Here is a 21,622-nt window from a genome sequence, read left to right as displayed (position 1 = left end):
AATATGTAAATGGTTCACTGGCGGAATAGCATCAGTCAGTATCTTTCAGCAAGCACAACAGGAGGCATATCGATAACACTCTCCACCCACACACACACGCACGCACGCATGCATGCACACACGTAAGTCTACACTCCCATAGTATGTTAACCTCCCTGTACAGAGCTGCAAGGCCAGTAGTGGTCAGAGAGGCCCAGAAGGAGCAGTTACTCCAGGCTGAAAGGTTGTGAGACATGCTTGTGTGTGTCCTTGTCTGTCAATATGAGTGAATGGTCTGCGGAGGAGAAGTCACACACACACACACAAACACACATTATGTCTTGATGCAATATTTATGAAAGTAAAACAAGATATACGCTGCTAAACAACCTGTCTGCTTGCACACTTTATCACAACCAAATCTGACCCAGCCCGCCTCATGTTCCCCCTCCCTCTCCCTCTCCCTCTTTGTCTCTGTGTCTTCTCTACTACACAGAAACTCGAAAGCCTTCCACTGTGAGGAAGATGCAAGCAGGATAACAGCTGGTTTCAGAGATGTCGAAACAGCTTCAATTTCAGACCATCCAAAACAGATGTAAAAAATAAAAAAAACTAACAGTAGGGATGTCTTAAGACAAAGAAGCGCTGCACAACAGGAAAACTGAAAATATTTCCCCTGTAGGCAACGTTGTAACATGGAGGACTTTGAGGCAGGCAGCGAGCCCCTCCAATTAAAATGATCATAAAAAATGATTACTCGTTAATCCTTTATTCACAATAAAAATCCAAGTCAAAGCTTGGAATAACATGGAACTGGCTTTTTTTTTTCTTAGCAATTTAGCAGACTAATTCAATTAAAAATGTTGTTTGATCTGCTACACAAGGGTGTCTGTAATCTGTTGCCAGTACTTAATTACGGGAGGAAATCAATAAGAAGATGGCATGATTAACAGTATATTGACCCTTCAAGGGAAATACACTTGATCATAAAAAAGGGATTTACTGACATTAAGGCTACTTAAAACCATTAAAGTGTTAGTGGAGCTCAGATGCATTGAGGTCCTGCCAGTGGCAGGATGTATGACGTATATGCATGCTATTCCAAGATGGTTATTTGCACTGTAGATGCAGATTTTACATCGACAACATACAGTATGAACAACAGATATAGTTGGTAGATATATTCCAAATGGGGAGGTTGTGGAAGCATTTCACTGGAAGAGAGATATCCCTCTCTCTCACACACACTTGCTCTCAAACATACGAATACATAATGATCAAAAACACCCTGCTGATTGTGAAGCCTGCTGCAGGATGCTTAGATTTCTGGGGATCAGCGATGCGCTGCTGGAGTTGAGAGCATGTCTTGCAACACAAGAAACCTTGACCCCTTCCAGTCCAAAGCTCCCATAAATAATCTCCCTTGCCCTGGAACTTTACACCTCGATACGGGGGCCTCTTTAACACTCATCCCTCGCATGAATAGCAGCGTAGCCTTGCTCACTCTCTGCCCATCTCTGTGTTCTCCAGCTCCACATTCCTCCTCCTACAGGCTCTGCCACCACAGGCGCCGTCAAAGAGCCTGACAGTTCAGCCCCGGCTTTGATCTCAAGGCACAGGTTATCTGTTGCCCGGCTAATTTTAGTTAGCCACTTTAACCCTTTGATGCACAACATGGGTCTAAATAGACCCGAGTGAGTTTTTTTGTGCTATATCTTTGCGAAAAATTTATTTCATCATACAGAATTCCAGGTATTCCTCAATTAACTTGTTTTTGATCATAATACATCCTTATTTTATTTTTTACTTTTTCACTTTTTTAATAAAAACACATTTTGTATCACTACCCCTCTAATGCGCAACATGGGTCTAAAATGACCCACATTCATTTCCAATGTGATTTCATGCTGAGTGATAGTTTCTTTGCTATAACTTTTGAAATCTATCTATTTTATGATTGAATGTTCCAAGTATTATTTAATATCTTGTTTTTTATTAGTGGGGTCATTTTTTCCATTTTTCATTTCTTACTTGTGAACAAAAATGAACAAAAATGTCTCAGTGAGTGGACCAGTTGAAAAAACAAGTATGGCAAGAATACTTTAATTTTAGCATTCCCTCACTATCTATACCAACAACAGACCATTGTTTCCTTGATTACAATAATGACTAGTCATTACTTGTCCTTTTCCCCCATTAATAGCTCTGTTGACATATTCTACTGTGGTCAACAGCTAGCCATAGTTTATTCTATCTGAGTAGGCTATTTCAATGTTATATCTTTGAAATCACTGCACATTATTTATCATTTTCTTCAGTAAATATTCTTTTTTAAGCACATATAATCATATTTACTTGTTTTACAATTATTCCAATTTACCTAAAGAAACATTTGATGACTCATTAAAGATAACTGTGCATAATTGATAAGGTTTTAGTTACCTTGAATAAGTAGCTACATTACTTGTCATAAAGGAAAATACCTTAATATTAGCAAGTTAGCTAACTGTTAACATGATGACATGTTCTAGCTGGTGACAACAATAGAATAATATTCTATTGTAGACACCAGCTAGAACATGTCAACAGCTGCCTAGCTAGCTAGCTGGTGACATGTTCTACTGTAGTTAACTAATACAGTAGAATGTAGAAATGTCAACAGCTAGCTAGCTAACTGGTCCACTCTCTGAGACTTTTTGTCTATTTGTTCATAAAATAAGAAAGTAAAAATGGAAATAACACCCTGTACTAATTAAAAACAAGATATTCAAATGATACTTGGAGGATTCAATCATAAAATATATTGATTTTAAAAGATACCACAAAGAAACACTCACAGAGCATGAATTCACATGGAAAATGAATGCGGGTCATTTTAGACCCATGTTGCGCATTAGAGGGGGTGTGCATATGTTGTGCATCAAAGGGTTAAGCCGTGCTTCTCTTTGAAGCGCGGGCACCATGCAAGCAGGGAGTTTCTGGGTGGTTATCAATGCGCACCCTCTCCTCTCTCCTCTCTCTCTCTCTTCCAACACTTTCAGGCAGAAGGATTCACCTTCAGCTCCGAGTATCTCCACTATAACCCGGACAATCTGGACGACATCCGCTTTGCTCACATCTGTATCCTAATCAAACCTGTTTGCAGAGCGCTCCCAGGTGCAACGGTGCGGGCTGAAAGTAAGAAATGTTTGAACCGATGTGTGCTGAAAGAGCTTTTTCCATCCAAAGGGGGCTTGTTGAGTAAACACAGCAATACACAAGAGATATTCGAGGTGGAATGATATTACGGCCTCCTGGGTAATTAAGGGGTTCTCACTTTCACTTTGCTGTGATGTTAACAGATTGTCGTGGCAGATGGAGGAGGGGCGTGATAGGTGAAGGCTGGAATCTTACCTTTCCTCAGAGGGGAGAGAAGCAGGAAGAAAGACTGTCCGCACCTCAGGCTGGGGAGGTCAAAATCTGTAAAAAGCAAACATTGAATCAAGTTAGTTTCCCGTCTTATTGTCAGTGAGAACTAGTGGTTAGAATATGATTGCTTTGTATTTATTTAACCCTCTTCATTTACTAAATCAGTCAACCAGCGCGCGTTCTCCTACAAGCTTGTTTTCCCTTCACCCACTCCCATGAATTACAATGACCTGGAGAAACGAGCTTATTCAAACAATAAAACAGGAATATAAAAACTAAGGCTTGTATCTGACCAGCCTGGAGTTGTTATTAAAAAATATGAAGAGCGACCACAGCGCTACCTCAGGCGCAGCGTGTTTACAGCAGTTTACACAGCAGTACCCTGTGATTTTTTTTTTTTTTTTTACAGAATGACCGTCCAGCTGGTGCGAGCCTCCGTCAAGACAATAAAGCCCCTTAGAGTGTGACCTTGCACGCCGCAGCAGAGGCCAGAGTTGCAACACGAACACGGGGGCAACGTGTTGAGGTGAAAGGGGGAGGAGGGGGGGCAGCGAGGTGAGTCCTCAAAGGAAGAAAATAACGCTTGTCCATTTCGTACCTATGTATGTAGCAGTGCACATATGCGATTCTCTTTATCTTTCAGCGCCGTCCTTATCAAGCATGCCACCGAGATCAAACACACACACACACACACACAGGTGTATAAAAAAAGAAAAAAACAACAACAACCAAGTGAATACACAGAGCTGCAGAGCCAAGGCAAGGTACACAGAATATCAAAGCAGTGCGCCCGCTCTCCAGCATGAATGATGGCACTCCAGAAGCACCTTCAGATGAGAGGAGCAGAGGGGGTTGTCTGCCGGCTGATTTAGCTCCTCGGTCTCGTACAAGAGGGGTCACTTTTCTCCCCCCACCGGATGACTTACGAGGGCACAGCCAAAGCTTTCATTTCCATTTTATTGTGAAGAATGGTGGCTAAAGTTTCCCCTTCTCTCTCTCTCTCTGTTTGTTGTCGAAGCTGTTGCAAAGGCTCAGCAGAGAGTCTCAAAACAGCCATTCGTGTTTGGCAAACTTGTGTTCTCCATGAGGGCAGTGGCGGTAGCTCCGTATAGATCTTCAATTCCAAGGTTTTGCCATGGGGAGGGGCGCAGAAGAGTCAACGTCCATTCAAGCGTAATATCTGTGACCCTTTGTGCACTCATTGCCCCCCTGTCAATCAGACTCCACACTGTTTCCTACAGTACCAGTCAGGTGTGAACTTCACTACGCCAGTCAGGATTGTCTTACTCTGTGATTTCCCCCCCTCCAACTATCTTTTCAGGCCTTCTTTTCAGTACCAACACATTTATCACATAAAGGATTTAAAGGCGAGGACAAAGGAGGATGAATTGGCTTCAGGCTTTTCAATTTCTATCAAAAGATACAACGACAAAGACTTAAGGTCAGACATGGAGTGAAAAGCAGCAGTGTGTGGCTGGTTGGGCAGGCACGACGGAGGGAAGGAGAAGAAGAGGCAGAAGGTAAGTAGTCGGTGGAGAATGAGCATAATGTTTGTTTGTGTGTGCAGCGGAAGGACTAATAGATAATAGGGAAACGAGAGATAACGAGAGAGAAAAACAAAATGATCAATAAAGCTGGAACCCGCCGACCACTGTACACAATGAAAGCAGAACAAGCCAGAGAGTGACACAGTCGGCAAAAACATGACAGTTTGTTCCTCTCATTAGTGGGTAGAATTAATTAGGCCTCCATTGACACACTGTGTAACAAGACAAATATAATTACATTACTTCATTACTCCTCATCATTACAAGCTTTCCTCCTTCCTGTGCCCCGGGGGGGCTGTAGACAGCCGACCGGACAGCCAACTCTAAACAGTGGTGGGCCATGGAAAAATGAAAAAAGAAAAAGAAAAATTAAAATGAAAAAAAAAAAAAAAACAGAACAAAACAATATGGCTGTCAGCGCTCATTTAGCAGAGCGATGGGACAACGTTTCAGGTGATAGATGTTGGTTTCTGGTCATCAGGCATCATGCAGCAGAGTCAGTGATGTTCCTATGGCTATAAACAGACTGTAATTTGGCTTGAGATGTGATCACTCACTCCCAGAGAGCTATACATATTACCATCTGTGGCCCTTTAGCCTGTTTGCATGCAGCATGTGGAGCATGTGTGTACAAGCAATTGTGCTCAGTGAGATCCTGCAGCAAGCCATGATGATAGGTAGCTTGCTTGAGACATACATACAGTACAGTACATGACATTCTGTTTTGTGTGTGTGTATGTGTGTGTGTGTGTGTGTGTGTGTGTGTGTGTGTGTGTGTGTGTGTGTTTTTTATGCTGTGGACACAGAGAGTCCTGTCAGAGCTCTGAGAGTGTTTGCGTGTTGGCGTTTTCTCAAGATCCGACACGGGAGGAAAGCTGACCTTGGCATTCTCACACACAGGCCTCTGTTTTCGAGGCCGAGACAAATCGACTATCTTTGAAAAAAAAAAAAAGAAAGAGAGAAATAAGACATTTGAAATTAAGAGGAACACCTCTGGCTTAAGTGTTATGGGATTTTCTTACAGACTGGTGTGGAGTGCAATACGTTACCTCGCAATGACAAGCCGCAAAAACAAATAACCTTGTTTTAATAAGAAAGCAGGGGCAGAGGCGTTGAAAAGCCGCCTCTGTGTGCTGTGTGTGGTAATGGGGTATCATTTGTCTCATGGGAGAGAGCAGCGCCCTGCAGCTGTGGCGCGCACAGAGCTCACACAGCTGTGGATGAGGCAGCGGCGGCGGTGGCGGCGGCCAGCGCTGGCACACACATCGGCGAGTCAGCTGAGAACGGCTGGCTTCCCTCTCGCAGAGGAAGAGAAGTGCTCATGAAACGCAGCGCTGACGGAGGCCACAAGGGACACATTGTAGATACTATGAAATGTTCAAAATTAAATGTACTTTTTTATTAACAGAATTTGGACAGTCGTAAAGATGGACAACGATTGGCTGATAACAGCTAACAGATAACATCTCATTATGATGCCAAAAGTCCAGTTTTGTGACACATTTACTGAAATAAGTGTGACACACGCTCTTGTGGCTTTTTTTTTGGTGTGTGCGTGCATGCGTGTGCGCGCGTGTGTGGTTTAATGTCCCGCCGTCGAATCCCAGCTTTAACACCCTTTAAGGATTATGAACAACACGCTGCAGAGCGCATTGCATCCACTCCACACTCAATATGCTTCTCTTTGCACAAACACATGAATGGAGACGCGACAATGCTTAATCTCTGCTCCATATACCGGGTCTGGGTAAGAGGACGGCGAAATTGAAACGACAGGACGTGGAACGAAGCACATCCTGCCCAAAATGAAGGCCTCACTCCTTCGTTTGCGCGGCTGACAGACGACTGATTGCTCCTTGGCTAAAAGCCTTGAGGTTCAAACACGCGTCTCGCAGCTCCGTCTGCATGCGCCTGAAGGTAGGTGGAGGAAGCTCACTGTGGAGGATATCGCAGTTGCCATACTGCTGACTCTGCTGTGTGAAGTGAACACAGCCCTATGGGTAATGCAGAAGATAAAAATGACTCTGCATACCTTCCCCCCCCCTTTGCTCTTCTTCTTTCCATCCCTCCCTCCCTTATCTTTTTCCTCCACAGGATGCCCAACAGCTGTCTCTTCATATCTGTCCGATCAGATCAATCTCTTCCCTCCCCGTTTCCTCTCCTCTAGCCCCTCATGCACAAGTTTTCTCAGGCCAAAGCCTCTCCAACGCTGAGCGCTGTCCGGCTTTAATCCCGCTCTACATCGCTGAAGGGGGAGAAAACTTCACTTTCCAAATCCTCGACAGCTGCGTCGGTAAGATCGGACTCTCGGCCCCTCATCTCTTTGCATTGTCGTCGTGCCTCGGTCTCACCCAGTTTCACCTCTTCACGCGATCGCTCGCAGCAGGGCGGACATGCATAGAGGGCATGACGCCTCCGCCCTGGAATGCTGGCAAGGAGCCAAGGCAGATCCCCTTCCACGGAGCATACAAGCAGCGTGGATGCTTGGGCTAACATGTGTGGCCATGTAACACACACACACACACACACACACACACACACGCATACACACTTCTCTTGCTGCCACAGGGAAGTGAAAACAATGGGCGGATGGTTTAACTTCATCTAGACTATTCTGCTCCCACTGCCCTGTTGAGAAACCAAAGACTTTCTTCCGGAGGATTTGCATGACTAAGGCACAGGTACTTATCAGAGTGAATTGCTGCGTAATTTAAGACGGTGGGCGGCTTGGCCATGCTCTGATTGCAGACTGATGTGTGTGGAGTGAAGTTAAGCTGCAGGGTGGGGGCTTGGCGGGGAGCTACTGTACTGTAGGCCCTGGCAGGAAGCCAAACAGTGTGGCATTGCTGATGATAAGATACACGCCTGAAGACTCCTGCACATGCTGAATCGTAATAGGCAGGATGGAATTCAATGGACGGCTTCAACCATGCAATTACCTTCTACATGGAAAGTGAAAAAAAAAATATGCCCGCATCGCTTCAGTACAGAGAGCATCTTTTATTGGAAACAGAACAGAGAGGTGATCGAGTTTGAGTTGTCAAGGTGATTGTAATAATGTGCTTGTTTCCTTGAAAGGTACGGTTGGAGATCCTGAAAAACGGTTCTACGACACATTTTGAAAATACACAAGTCAAAAGTCCAAGCCCCTTTCCTCACAGTGCGTTCACACCGGGTGCGAGGAAAATTTTTCGCGTGATAAGATTACATACAAAGTCAATGTAGAGGTGCGAATGGATGCAAATTTGTGCCGGCGGCGCGAATGACGCGAATGGCACGGCACGAATGATGCGAACACGCGAAATTTGCCTGTTCGCACAAGTTCAAGATATTGAACTCAAGCGAAATATTCGCGCGAATGCCGCAAGTAAAAACAAATATTATCATAACTCATTGAAGACTCAGTAGTAGAGTAGAGAGTGCAGTAGAGTAGGGGTGGGCAAAAATATCGATATGGCAATATATCGCGATACTTTATACCGCGATACGATATCGATATTCAATATTTAAATATCGATTTAAAAAAAAAGAAAAAAAAAATGTCAAATAATAAATCATGTTTCAGACGTAAATCCAATTGAAATATGTTGTTGTAACTTGCACTTGTATAAAATGGCATGGATAATTTGAATTACATTGTTTTAACTCAGTTTGTCCCATGAATTATCACTATCGTCTGATGTACATACAGCTCGGATTTTAAGATGCATAATGCCTTTTACATTTTCCAGTGAACTATGTAGAATATCGTAGAATATCGCAATATATCGCGATATATCGCAAAATTTGGATATCGCAATATCGTATCGTATTGTGACTCAAGTATCGTGATGCGTATCGTATCGTGAGGTCCTTGGCAATACCCACCCCTACAGTAGAGTGGTACGTGCAGAGGAGGAAGAGAGACAGCACCAACTGACTCTAACGTCCTGTTTTTACAGGATTGTCCGTTCTACAGGCGACTGGCATTTTTGTTTTCTGTGAAAAAGCATTTCATTAATTGGTTGCAATCGGAGTGTGAAGAGGATTTCAAACAATTCTGTAAAAAATGCTCCAACCATACCCTTTGTAAAATCAATCACTGACCTCAAGTTTATTATTTGACCTTGGGTCACAAGTTAGACAACATCAACTGCCTCGACACTTTCATTCCCACACGCACAAACGTGTTGTCGCTGTTAGAAAGAGCTCAGGGGTCATCTGTGTGCCAAGGTTTATGGTGTTTTCCGGTGAGGAAGAGTTATGACAGCTCTGCTCCATCTCATCAGCCTGACAGACAATTCGCACAACATCATTTATCTATGAAAGCAGCACAACGCCGTCGCCATGTGTGGGCGAATCACTGCCGCTGCTATGCTACTTTACCACTTAAGCCTCAAAGAGATGACGGTGAAATGGGCCGCAAATTGAGATGATAAGAAGTATGAGCCCCCGCCAAACGTATTTAATGTAGCCGGTCAGAGTAATATTAATAAGGCTGTTATTTTTCTGGGTATGAGGTGTGTGTTTCAGTGTGTGTGTCTGTTGTGTGTGCGTGTGTGTGTAGCTTTGCTGAATTTATGTGAGCTCCTTCCAACAGCCAAGAAGTGGAGATGGATGGAGCCAAAGGAACGAGATTAAAATTAAAATGAGCCAATTAAAAGCTCCTGGACTGGCAAGACTCTCATAAAAAAAGAATTTAAAAAAGAAGAAGCACAAGACACAAACAAGGACAGAGAATAAAACTTAATGGAACAAAGACTTTTATGGATAACTGTTTTGACAAATTGAAAAAAAAAAAAAAAATCATCCATTTATCTGCAGCAGTTCTTAAACAATAAACCTTTTGTTTATAAGGGACATGCTTGGTCTTCATAACTTTAACTGCAGGTTTCCGGCAGAATATGTATGGAGCCTGTGGAACAGATGGTTATCTCGTCGGGGAAACATGTGGCAACGAGAAAATGAGAGTTAGAAGAAGAGGGAGATACTGTGAGAAGCTGCCCGAGGCGAGCTTGTTGCGATTATCGACGATTAGCCTCTCATTGGGCAAAGAGAGGAGACAACATCTTCAAACATTACGACTGGTCTGTAACGCCCTGCAGCAAGGCTCTGCTTTGTCATCAGTACGACAAGAGCTGCTTAAGAGATAAATGCTTTCCATTCTTTTTTTTTGACACTTAATGTAATCCAATCCAACTGCTCTGCAACAAAACATCTTATTGAGGCTGAAATAATGTATTTGTGTTGATACTGTGCTATTGTGAGGTTGTGTTACAAGTAGAGTCTCCATCTTTTACCGAAGGGAGCAAATCATAAGGTATGCCTTCGATGTTCAGCCCCCTACATATTTCAAGGTCATGTGTGTTTACAATAATGACAGCCTGCAAGATAAATATTTTTGTTTTCCCTTCCTTTCTCCCTTAATTCTCCATGGTCTCTGTGTCTGAGATGAGTTTATGTGTGGGAGTTAAATAAACAGATGGACTCAGGGGGAGGGATGCGGAATGCTAAATAAATGCAAAATAAATCATAATGAAACACAAAATAAATAAAGGGAGAAAAAGTTACAACACACATACAAGAAAAAAAAAGTCATTATATCAATAGAAATTTGCTACTCAATGAAATAATGTCAAAATCCATTAATCCCACTCTCTGGAGTCATTTGTATGGAAGTCATGCATGATGTACATATCAGATATATATGCCATATGCTCATTCTTCATGCATCACAATTCATCAATTATGCAGTATTTTGTACAACCCAGTGCTATCGAATGATTGCAACAACTATACTAATGTATTATAATTGCAGACCTGTATTCCCAGAGGGAAGGTGTTGCATGCCTGCAGACTGCTGATGACAAACTGTAACCGTCCTCCATGTTAGCTCGTCTGGAGCTGCGCATGTTGATTCAGGCTATTCAGTCTTTACCTCAATCAAACCGCTGTCAGGTTCTCAGGGTGAACTGCCAATTCATCCCACACTGAATTAGTAACACTTTGCTTTCATCTTCTAATAAAGGCATGTAGGGCTTGGTGCATACTTGAGGAGTATGGCTGGCAAGGTATGGGCAAACAGTACATAAAGATTCTACCAATTAATCTATAACAGTTGGAGCGGAGCCTGAACCTTACGACGAGTGAGTAAACACACCGGAGAAGACAATGAACAACGGAGGGTGTGTGGGTTAGATCCTGGATGTAAAAGTGTGGACGATGTGGACTCAAGAGGGAACAGAGGGAATGGGGGTGAGTGACCCCTAGAAAACAAAACTATAGGTTCAGGTAAAGCTCCTGAACCAGCACATCTTCTTCGGACGTGACACAAGTGGCTGATAAGCAGTCGTAAGATTTGAGATTTAAGAGGGGGCACTACTGTACAGGTGAATAGGGTAAAAAATGTAACTAACAGATATCAGCATGAAACTTCCCAAATGTATCACTTACATTAAGACTAATATTTTTTGTATTACAAGTTTGTCAATGTTTAAACATGTAAATGAAGAAAAAGGAGAAGAAAAAGAACATGTAAATGAGGCAATATCTGATGAAATATGCGCTAATTTGCATACATTTCCAGAACCGTAATCTGAACAACGGATAAAGCCCCTTTCAAAATTCTTGTTTTATTTTGTTGACATATTAGAAGAGGTTTTTACAGAGGGGATTTTGGATATCTCTTTTTATCACTCTATAAATGAGAAAATACTGTCACCATCCCCCAAAAATCAAATTATGCCGTGTTTTTAGGAATAAAATGGTGTCTCAATCAGGCTTTGTGTGACAGCCTATATCAACAATCCTCTCTGTAAAAACCTTCAGAATAGAGACAGGAATAAAACTGGAAGGTTTGGTGTAAGATTTCGGGCTCAGAGTATGAGGATTTTGAGAAAACGGCCTGTACTGTAAAATTCCATAGATTGTTAATGTAAATCATACTTTTACATTTGGAGAGAGTGAGGGAGCTTTACAATGATACCTGACATGAGACAATAGGAACAACACAATACTGTGCAGTATGTCACAGTAGCATGTTAACTTTTGGTGAATTTAGGAGAAATCTCCTGACGAAAGAAACAAAATGCAGTAAAATAACCACTTAAATGTGGATTTTCTACCATTTCTTTCGACTCAGCCCAAAATCTCAAAATTGATCAGTGCATGAAAAACTGTGTTTTTGCCTGTAGTGTCTCGCCTTAAATCCTTACATAGTTTAATCTGTCGACTGTCTTCCCCAATGGATCAAATCCAGCCCAGCAGTCATGACGACCAAATCCTATTCGCCATCGCCTCAAAATATATGATGTTTGTCCTGGCCTTAAGGTAGGGCTTCTGCAGTGAGAAAGATATGCCAAGAGGATTCCTGGGAATTCAGTTCCTGTTGAGCCTCACACTCAACTGTATGAAAAGATTTAGGCCGGTAGAGCTCCTCAATCCTGGACAAATCCCAAGGTACTCAACCTTTCCCCAAGGCCCTGCTTCAACAAATAATCTCTGAGTTTTTCGACTCTGCAAGCCCGCCATTCCACCATCCCCTGTGGCCCTGGCCGACCGTGACTCTAATGCACAAGAGAAGGTTTAGAGTCTCAGGGGAGTCATGAGAGCAGATTATCACCTCAGCAAGTAGATAAACAGCGGTCATCGTGTACAATCATCAACACAGGTTTGGACTGGATCCAGGTCTGATATCCGCCCCCCACCTACCCCGCCGCCGCCACTTCCCGGTGAGTGTATGTGCGCCTTTGTGCCGAGGTTGCCCATGTGGATGCGGTTTGCCTCTGCTCACTGTGGAGGCCCTTTGCCAAACTGGCCCAGCAGGCTGTAGCTGTTGATCCTCTGTCCTCGTCCTGGAGGAATGTCCTCCCTGATCCAGCGTGCAATCAGAGGCATCTGCAGTGCCCACTTTGCCAGAATTCCTCCGTCTCCCTCCAAACACGCACACACACACACACACACAGAAACATGCAACAGCATCTGTTAAGATACACTCATGCCAGGCAGGGAGAGAGAGGTGCAGCTGTGCACCCATCAACCCAGACACACACATTTTTGGAAATGTGCTCATCAGAGATCGCTGCTGTGTGAAGACGGTATGGGGAAGTGAGCAAATGCTACTTTGGTGAGCTGTCAGCACCCTTGACCCCACGAAATCCACCTCATCACTGACAAAAGCATTGTGAAGGAATATCATCATCAGTTGGCAGAGTTCGCAAGCCTTCTGTTCTGCTCGGCTAAGGACTTCAAATGCTGCCCGAGATCCCCCCCCCCCCAAAAAAAAAAAAAACCTAAGACATTTGAGGTGTGATTGATTGCATTTGCCTTGGATAGGACATTTTTATACTTTTGAAGGAGTCGGTTCTCTTCCCTGATTTTTTGTATCAAATGGCTGAACGGTTTTGAAGTGAAATCAAAAGAAAAGAGAATTAACATGCCGCACCACAACCCCCTGTGCCCTACCTTCCACGACAGGGTAAAAGAATAAGTGGGAAATGGATGAGGGGATTCTGGATGAACGACAGGAAACATATCAGCCTGACAGGGAGATGTGATATTTGCAGCTCATATCCTTCATGCTAATTTCCAGAGAGAGCCTCTATCTGCTCTGGGTAGATGGGGAAACACAGGACTTTGAAGGGAGCCTGATGCTCTGGCTCTGCTCCGATCCATCTGAGAGACCTTCACAAAGAACCACTCTTTGTTCTGTCTTGTTTTTGGCTGGAGTGTGTGCACCAGTGCCGTGTCATGTCCTGAGTAACTGACTGATGAAGTTACAAGACTGGTCTGCCATTCAATAGTTTTAAGTGCTATAGTCTGGTGAATAGGGTTTCTCAGTTTATCTCTAATCACTAGGGGAAGTGAAAATTAGGTTAAAAAGAATGTCACAGAGTACAGCTCAGTTCCCCTCCCTTTGTATCAAGGAGCTGCTGAAAAGAATCGGATCACCCGTGAACGTATGTCACCAGCTCTCAGTAATGCCATACTGGAATTATTGCTGATAAACCCTCTATTATTCATTTCTCAACCCGAGTTTTAAATTAAGGTAACAGACAAGCTGGTGGCACAGTCTTAGAGAATTAAAGCGGGGGCCCAAACGAATAGGAAGGAGCGAGGAGGGAGGGAGGGAAGGAGGCTGCGATAAGTGCGGACAGGGAACAGTGAGCAGCAGATGAAATATGTGCTTGGAAAACATAATTACCAAAAATGGCTGTCATACAGTCCTATCCTGCTCTAATACAGAGGACAAAACCCCCCACTACAGACTGTCAAACAGATACAGGAGACTAAAGCAATGCAACAATATCTCTACTTAATACTCTATACATCTTGAGAGGGGATTATGTGCACAGCTATACGAGCTATGAAAAAAAAAGAAAAAAAAATCCTTCACACAGTTTTGCAGTAGCACCACAGGGCATGGTTGAAGTGTTGAGGGGAGAAGACATCGCTATTTCATCCACACACTGCTTTGTGCGGTTTTTCTCATTGCACATTTGAAAGCCCTGTGGTCCGGAGTCAGAGCTTTGACATCAGGTGTTGATAGGTAGAACAAACTTAAGGAAAATCCCCCCCTCCCTATCATGAATACTCTGTGACAGTTTAAAATGCATTAGGAATCCATCCATTTGTTTACCGCTTCTTAATTTATGTTTCTGTTCTTCAAGGGGAAGAGTAGCTGAGAGGCAGTAAAGTGAAAACAGATGTTCAAAGTGTTATCACGGAGCAGAGGCAGGGTTATAAATTCCCCTCTGCATGTGGTCAGCTCGTGTTAGGGGCATAGACAGGTTCAGGTTCTGTTCTCACCATGATAAATTAAAAAAAGGCGCTGCAACAGGTCTGCTGAGGTTTGATGCGAGGTGCGTGGAGATATTTTGTACTTGACACCGATCATCAGAGACAAACTTAAGCCAGTATACAAACGAGGGGGAAACACCTCAAACAGCACGAAGGCAGGATTCACATCTGTGCAGAGAATTCAGGCGGGATGAGCTTCAGCTTTAACATTATCTATGAACAAGAACAGGTTGTTGACATATTTGTGTCCGGCTGTACACAAAAATGCTGACAAAAGCTAACAACATGTAAACATAATGTGAGCTGGGTGTCACATCAGTAGACTACCATCATCACCAACCATTCACTCCATCTGAATATAACACTGACTCTGTGACTGAATATATTTACACCATTGGCCTGTCACTCTGTCTTCCTTTTTTGTGCTATGGGGGTGTGAGTGTGTGTGACTGTGTGTGACTGTTAAAGGAATAGTTCAACATTTTGGCAAATTGGCCCATTGCCATAATACCTATACTCTTAGCAGTAGGTTCGTTACCTTTAATTGTCAGTGCAAGCTATTTTTAGAATGGTGGAGCAGAGCAAGCTGCCGCGACAGAGTTGTTTTCGAGGTAAATTCATACAAAACAGCTGATGCGCGTTCCTGTCAGGGACAGTTTTTCAACAAGCAGTCTCTGTATTTACCTCAAACACGACTCCGTCTAGTAACGTTCTGTTATTATCTCACAGCGTGGTGAATGTGCAGGAGTTGTTGGATTGTGTATTTGATGAGTTTGATGAGGGAAACCAAGAAATCCCATTAGCCTCCGTAGCGTAGCTCTGAGCAGCTCGCGGCTCTGCTCCGCCGTTCTAAAAATAGCTTGCACCGACAATTAAAGGTAACAAACCTACTGCTACTATGACTATGGGGATTATGGCAATGGGCCAATATGCCAAAATGTTGAACTATCCCTTTAATGCTAAACCTGTCAGTGTTTTCTGTGTTTACTATGTTGTGCATGTTTAAAAGGCAGCTTTCCACATCAACGCTCTTTATGTGTTTGTTTTTGCATGTGGTGTGCACTGCAGACACAGTGTTTGACAATGTGTGTCCATGCCTGCCGCCATGGTTTCGAAGTGTGTGTGTGTATTTGTGTGTGTGTGTGCCTGTGCCTTTTGGCAATGTTCTCAAGCCCCCCTGCAGGTGTTTAGATCTCCACAAAACCCCACTGGTCCTTCCCAGCTGAGGCAGGGGCACCAAGCCCTCTCCTCTGTCTCCTTGTGCAGGCCGCGCTAGGCAGGAAAGAAGACGCTGCCAACCCCAGGTGTCGTGCATCCGCTCGGCACTGTGTCAGCAGACACAGGAGAATGTGAGAGGAAAGATGAAGTGGAGCGGAGGATTTAGGAGAGAGGAGATTTAAGGCAGAGAGCAAAGTGTGAAAACCGAGAGTAAAAAAAAACACTAACCAGGAGGAAGTCAGGTGAGAAATGGACTCAAAGAGAGAAATGCAAGAAAGAGGGAGAACTGAAGGCAAGTGGCAGTGAAGCAAAAGAAAATAGAGTCTTTTTTTTTAGGAGTATTAGCAGTCTGCAGAGGGGATAATACGTGACCTTTGACATGTAATGGGTTTCACCATGCGCCGAAGCCAACTGTGGAGGGTTTTGACTGGTCTGCTCAGACATGTTAAGTCTTCCCTCTCAAAACAAACAGAGACAGTCACATCTGCCGAATGCTCTCCGCAGGGACCACCACGCCGCAGACAGTCTTCCCCTGCAAATTGGTGACCGGACTTGATGTGAATTCACAAAAGCACCATAAGGCCACACTGCTAAATAAGAGAATCCGGAGTAAGACTGCTGAGCAAAGACACACGGGAACAACTCTTCTTCCCGTCAGGAGTTATTTGTAGCCGTGTGTTTGTGCATTAGAGGTACAATTTCTGCCTGACAAATAGCAGACGAACATGAAATATCAGCTTCCTGCCTGTTTGTTTTGTCTCAGTAAAGTCTCTGAAAAGATCCCGGGTGTTATTTCGGTCTGCAGCTGATAAGGGCAGAAATGAGATATAGCTTGAGGAAGCTTGTTTTGGCAGGGACATTAATACTGGAGTCGCTAGTATTGGTCTGATGCTACACTTCAAAATTGGAAAACTGGTGGGGGGAAGAAAAAAAAAGTCATAATTGGACAAGATGGAGGGGAAGGAGATATGAGAGGGGGAAATAACTGCAGTATAAGCCTGGTAGATAAGTGGAGAGAATTGGAGACAGCAACATGTGGAAGGTCAGGTGACTGAGAGCGACATCATTTGATGATGAGTGTTGATCAGGCAGACAGAGAGTGAGAGAATCATTCACCCACTGCTGCTGCTGCTGCTGCTGCTGCTGCTGCTGCTGCTGCCCTGTGACTGTCTGAGGGAAATCCAATTCTTCGCTACATCCACACATCATCACTAAAAAACCTGTCTTGCATCCCCTCTCCCTCTCTCCCTCTCTCCCTCTCTCCTTCTCTCATTCTGCCCTCATCTTTTTACTATCCGTTCGTAAAACGAGTAACAGGATAAGACAATTCCACAGAGATGACACATTTCAAACCCCCCCTTTCTTCACACTCCCGTCCCTTCTTATGTATCAGTGCACTGACAGAGCCAGCGAAGAACAGAGATGTCTGGAGCCCTCTCCCTCTTACGGCTAAATCATCTTGCCGATGGAATAGGTCTTCTCCTGCAGCTTTGATCACCCCGTAAACATTGACAGAATGACTGATAGGCCCAGAGTCAGTCCCGCTGCTCCCATTCCCCACTCCAACCCCTTAAAAAAAAGGAGGAAAGTAGAGACAGAGAGAAAGCAGCCAGGCCGAGGAACAGATTATAGTGATGCAATGATAAATCCACAGCGAGTCTGTGAGCAGCACTTTCAGTGTGGAGATGTGGGAGAGAGGAAAAGACGGAGGTGGCTTGAAGCGGAGGATTTTTTAATGACACGCTTCACGGCTTCGATTTTAATGTGCCCCGCTAATTACGATACTGCCATGTTAGCCTTCTCCATGCCATTCCATGTAATGAGAGACAGACGTGGAGAGACAAAGGATGGATGTCGCACTACTATATGCGAGTGTCATTCCAGTGTGTGGCTCAGCAAGGGGCAGTGAGATGAATTAGGCGCCTCGCTGTCTCCCTGGCACCTGGCCATTGTTTGTCGTTGAGGTGTCCTGGTGACTAAAAATGCCATCTGAGCTCCAGAGGGGCTCTTGACGGGGGGTGGTGTATATACACTGCCCTTTGCAGACCTGGTACTATTACTAGTGCTTGACTATTCTTTCACCAGATGTGCACGTCTAGTGTTTTTCTCATTGGAAATGATTCAATGTCAAGCGTCACCTTCATCACTCTGTCTCGGATCCTGCAAATTATCCTCGGTGATGGTAGGAGGAAGTCTCTGGGGAGGGAAATACCTGTTGGAGCTATTAAAAGGAGAAAATAAAGTGAATGTTCGGATGACATATGGAGACAAGAAATGCTCTCAGAGGTCTAGAGCCTGGCTGTGAACTAGCTATTAGAGGATTTCTTGAATAGCAATTGAGTAAGGAACCAGGAGTGTAAATCACACTGTTATAACTATCCATTAAAATGCCACACAATAGCGGCCCGCAGATGTTAGGCAATTGTAATGAAAAGGTGCACGCCGTACAATACACGTGTGCGTTTCTCAGGGAGGATTCATCTGTTTTTGTTGTGGGTGTCAGTAACTAAGTTATGGCGTTCAACTCGTGACAGAGATGAAAGAAGTGGCGGGCGTATGATGACAGAAGTTGCACACTGAATAAAGCCCGACTCCAGGTGTCAGGATCGGTGCTATCCCTCATCACTCACGGCCCACTTTCTCCACAAAGTGCCAGGTCTCTTCTTCCACACCTGAGCGCTTAGCTTTAATGCATATTAATTCACTGTCTGGCTCTGACACGCAACGCAGGGATTGAGGGCCAAACTGTTAAAAATAAGATGGGAGGTTTTGCATGGAAAGCTTCCCGTCCCTGTGTAAAACAGGCTTAAAGCTTAAGCAGATAATAACAACACATTTGAAATGCTGGCTGGGTTCTTTCCAGTTACAGCATTTTTTTTTTTTTTTTGTGTTGTTGATCAGTCGCCCCTGTAACGGAAGTGATTTGTCAAAAAAAGTAAATAGAGGTTACACCACCGAGTCAGAACTGTTTGTGAAAGGCCAAAGCTTCTGTGAATAATCTCTCAGCCGATTTGTTTGCTTGTCATTAACCTTCATGTTTCTCAGCTTGTAAACTAAACTCACAAACTCTGCTGGTACATAAAAGGTCAGTGTCTCCTGTAGGTTTGTTTTGATCGACTACGTGAATGCTATAAAAAATGTAAAAAAACAAAACAAAAAAAAAAATATATGCAACCTTAACTTCAGTCGGAGTGATGGACAGTCTTGTGCTCGACCACAGCCCTGAAAAAAAAACAATGATCTTGCTCATCACTGACCACCCAGGCACTGACCACATACAGTGCGTGGCAAGACAGTGGAGAGAAGAGAGCCGGAGACGTCTAAAAAAAGAGTCAACCACACCTGTGGCTGAAGAGCTGTGTAAGGCCACGATTGTGCATGAGGATGAGTCAGTCTAGACAATGAGTTATTAGGGGGAATTAGCCGGTCTTATGGCGTGATGGAAGGGACAGAAACAGAAACAAGGCAGCTGATGATGAGCTATGCAATCGCGGCTTCTCTACGACAGCTTCCACGACGCCCTCCCGCAAGTTTAGACAGATGACTCAGATCTGGATGGAAGCAACTGGGCCTGTCTGTATGTGCCACAAGACGCAAGAAGTGCTCCGCTCCCACTGATAAAAACTCATTACAATAATCAACATGAAAATGACACTGCCGTTCCAAAACTACTTTCAATGAGACGCTTCATCATGTTTGAAGAGCAGGAGTTATTGTCTCCATCTTAACTTATTATAATGATGTTCTCGTGTTGTCAACTAAACACGTAATGGACTCGGAGCCGATTAGTCCTAATAGACCCGGCAGACAGGCTGCACCATTGTTTAAAAATATATCTCTCAGGTCCCGATCGAATAAATGAGACGCACTAAGAGCTTAAAATCCTTGTTAATAAAAAAAAAAAGAAAGAAAGAAAAAAAAAACGTGATGCATCAAAATTTCAACACTGAATAGTTTAGGCTGATGTTCAGGAGCATTAGGGAAAAGGCTAAAAGCATCAATTCTACTAATAATACAACAAAAACTGGCTAAGGCTGACGAGGCTGGGGCACAACCTAAATCGATGACAGGATTTCTGCTCGGATGGAAATGCAATAATGCAATAATGCTATGTTTTCAATAGTGTCTCTGTGTAATTTGCAAGTCTGCTCTTGGCAACATTCAGCATATGGGTGAAAACACTTTGACACTTGCTTGATGCGTCAGTGTGAGTTGTAACGCAGAGTCAGAGGGTTTGAACACCAAAGGCGTGTTCCTACTGATGCAGACTGATGCAGACTAATCACTATGCATCTGTCACTAAACACCAGCGCTGGTCTGCAGATATACAACTTAAAGACATGTCTAAAGCACATCTGTAACACATTATTCTCACCTGGTGGGCTGTTTATTTTGATGCGAATCTGTCAAACACGGAGGAAGGCAGAGATTACACTTATTACCTAAGGGGCAAAACTTTTTTGTTGTTGTTGTTGTTGTTGTGTTTCAGGTTATGAAAAGATCTGAATAATAGGAAAATATCTGAAAGATATTTCTCTAAAGACAAACTAAAGCACAGCAGCACAGCCGGTGAGCAGACATATTGTAGATTAGTGCTAACGTAACCCATCAATTTGTTCCCCTATCACACATTTGCCAAAAGCAGTGTTTCTTGTAAAACTGGGGGAGATGGGGGCTTAGTTTAGCCCAGCCGGATGCTTAAATCCACATGTAATGAAGTGTTTGCATCATCTGTTCATCACAAAACTGGATTACAGGACATTACACAAGCATGGCTGAGTGCAGATGAAATCAAAGTTTACTTTCTCCCTTTTTTTATAATTTATTTTGACCATTACTTCTCAAAGCCAAGTCATAATCATTTAGCTCAAACAAGACTTTGCCAGTATTCAAATGAATGAATTGGATTCCAAACAGCCAGGCTCGGCTATTGTTCAGGGTTGTCAAAGATTTGAAATTAAGATTCCAGCCAAGAAAGAAACATACTCGGGCTTGCCAAAGACTAATAAGAACCCGGGAAAAAGAAATAAAGCATGCTGCTGAAACCGCATTGGCTCACACAACACGCACACACACACAGTGTCTTTCATCTCAAACCTCAAGCAATTTCAACGTCCGAATCGTCACCTCTCTGAGTGGGGAACATTTGGTTAACACTGAATTACTTTTTATGGCCTTAGCGCTATCGGCTTTGAATGGCTAAATCATTTGTGCCGTAGTTTGATGCAAACTGCACAGATGGGGAGTCTTTGTTATTCAGGACTGCAGCCCTCATCTGAGATAATATGGCTATACCATAAACCTGTTATTATAAACAGCAAAACATCACAGCCTGCCAATGGATAGTGAAAAAGAAAACCATGGGGATGATTGACCACAAATAGAAATCGATTAAGAGCATAACAACACAAAGGTAACTGCCTCATAGGACTTGATTACTACCATGGTCAGATGTTGTATAGATTGAGGAATCTTTTTTTTTTTTACCCCCCCTCTATTAAATTGCTAGAAATGATACATGTTTGATTGTTAAAATGCCAGCCTTATGTGACAGGAGCTGTCACTGAGGGAAATATTATTGCTTCCTCTGCTACTTGATTTTCAGAAAAAGTAATTCTAAAGACAAATGATCAAAAGAAAAAAAAACACAAACTAGTGAGGAGCAAACCTCTCCAAGCTAATTATGACTTTTT

The 21,622-nt window shown here is 43.5% G+C and overlaps 1 protein-coding gene across 2 annotated transcripts in view; it reads right to left on the bottom strand.

Moving 5' to 3' along the window:
• The window catches only part of tspan9a (tetraspanin 9a), a 153,418-nt gene that overhangs the window by 120,071 nt on the left and 11,725 nt on the right, over positions 1 to 21,622 (bottom strand). The window contains exon 1 of one of the 2 annotated variants that reach the window (XM_085780016.1): positions 3,373 to 3,432. The exons of the other annotated variant lie outside the window; for it this stretch is intronic. The gene's annotated coding sequence lies outside the window, so the exon portion shown is untranslated. Of the gene's footprint in view, positions 1 to 3,372; positions 3,433 to 21,622 lie in introns of those variants that run through there. 2 annotated transcript variants of the gene reach the window in all.

This window comes from Trachurus japonicus, chromosome 6 (genome assembly GCF_045865225.1).
Source record: "Trachurus japonicus isolate A0001 chromosome 6, Traja_1.0".
Taxonomy (NCBI): domain Eukaryota; kingdom Metazoa; phylum Chordata; class Actinopteri; order Carangiformes; family Carangidae; genus Trachurus; species Trachurus japonicus.
The sequence above is the reverse complement of the archived record's forward strand: the minus strand, read 5'-3'. Positions and strand labels throughout refer to the sequence as shown.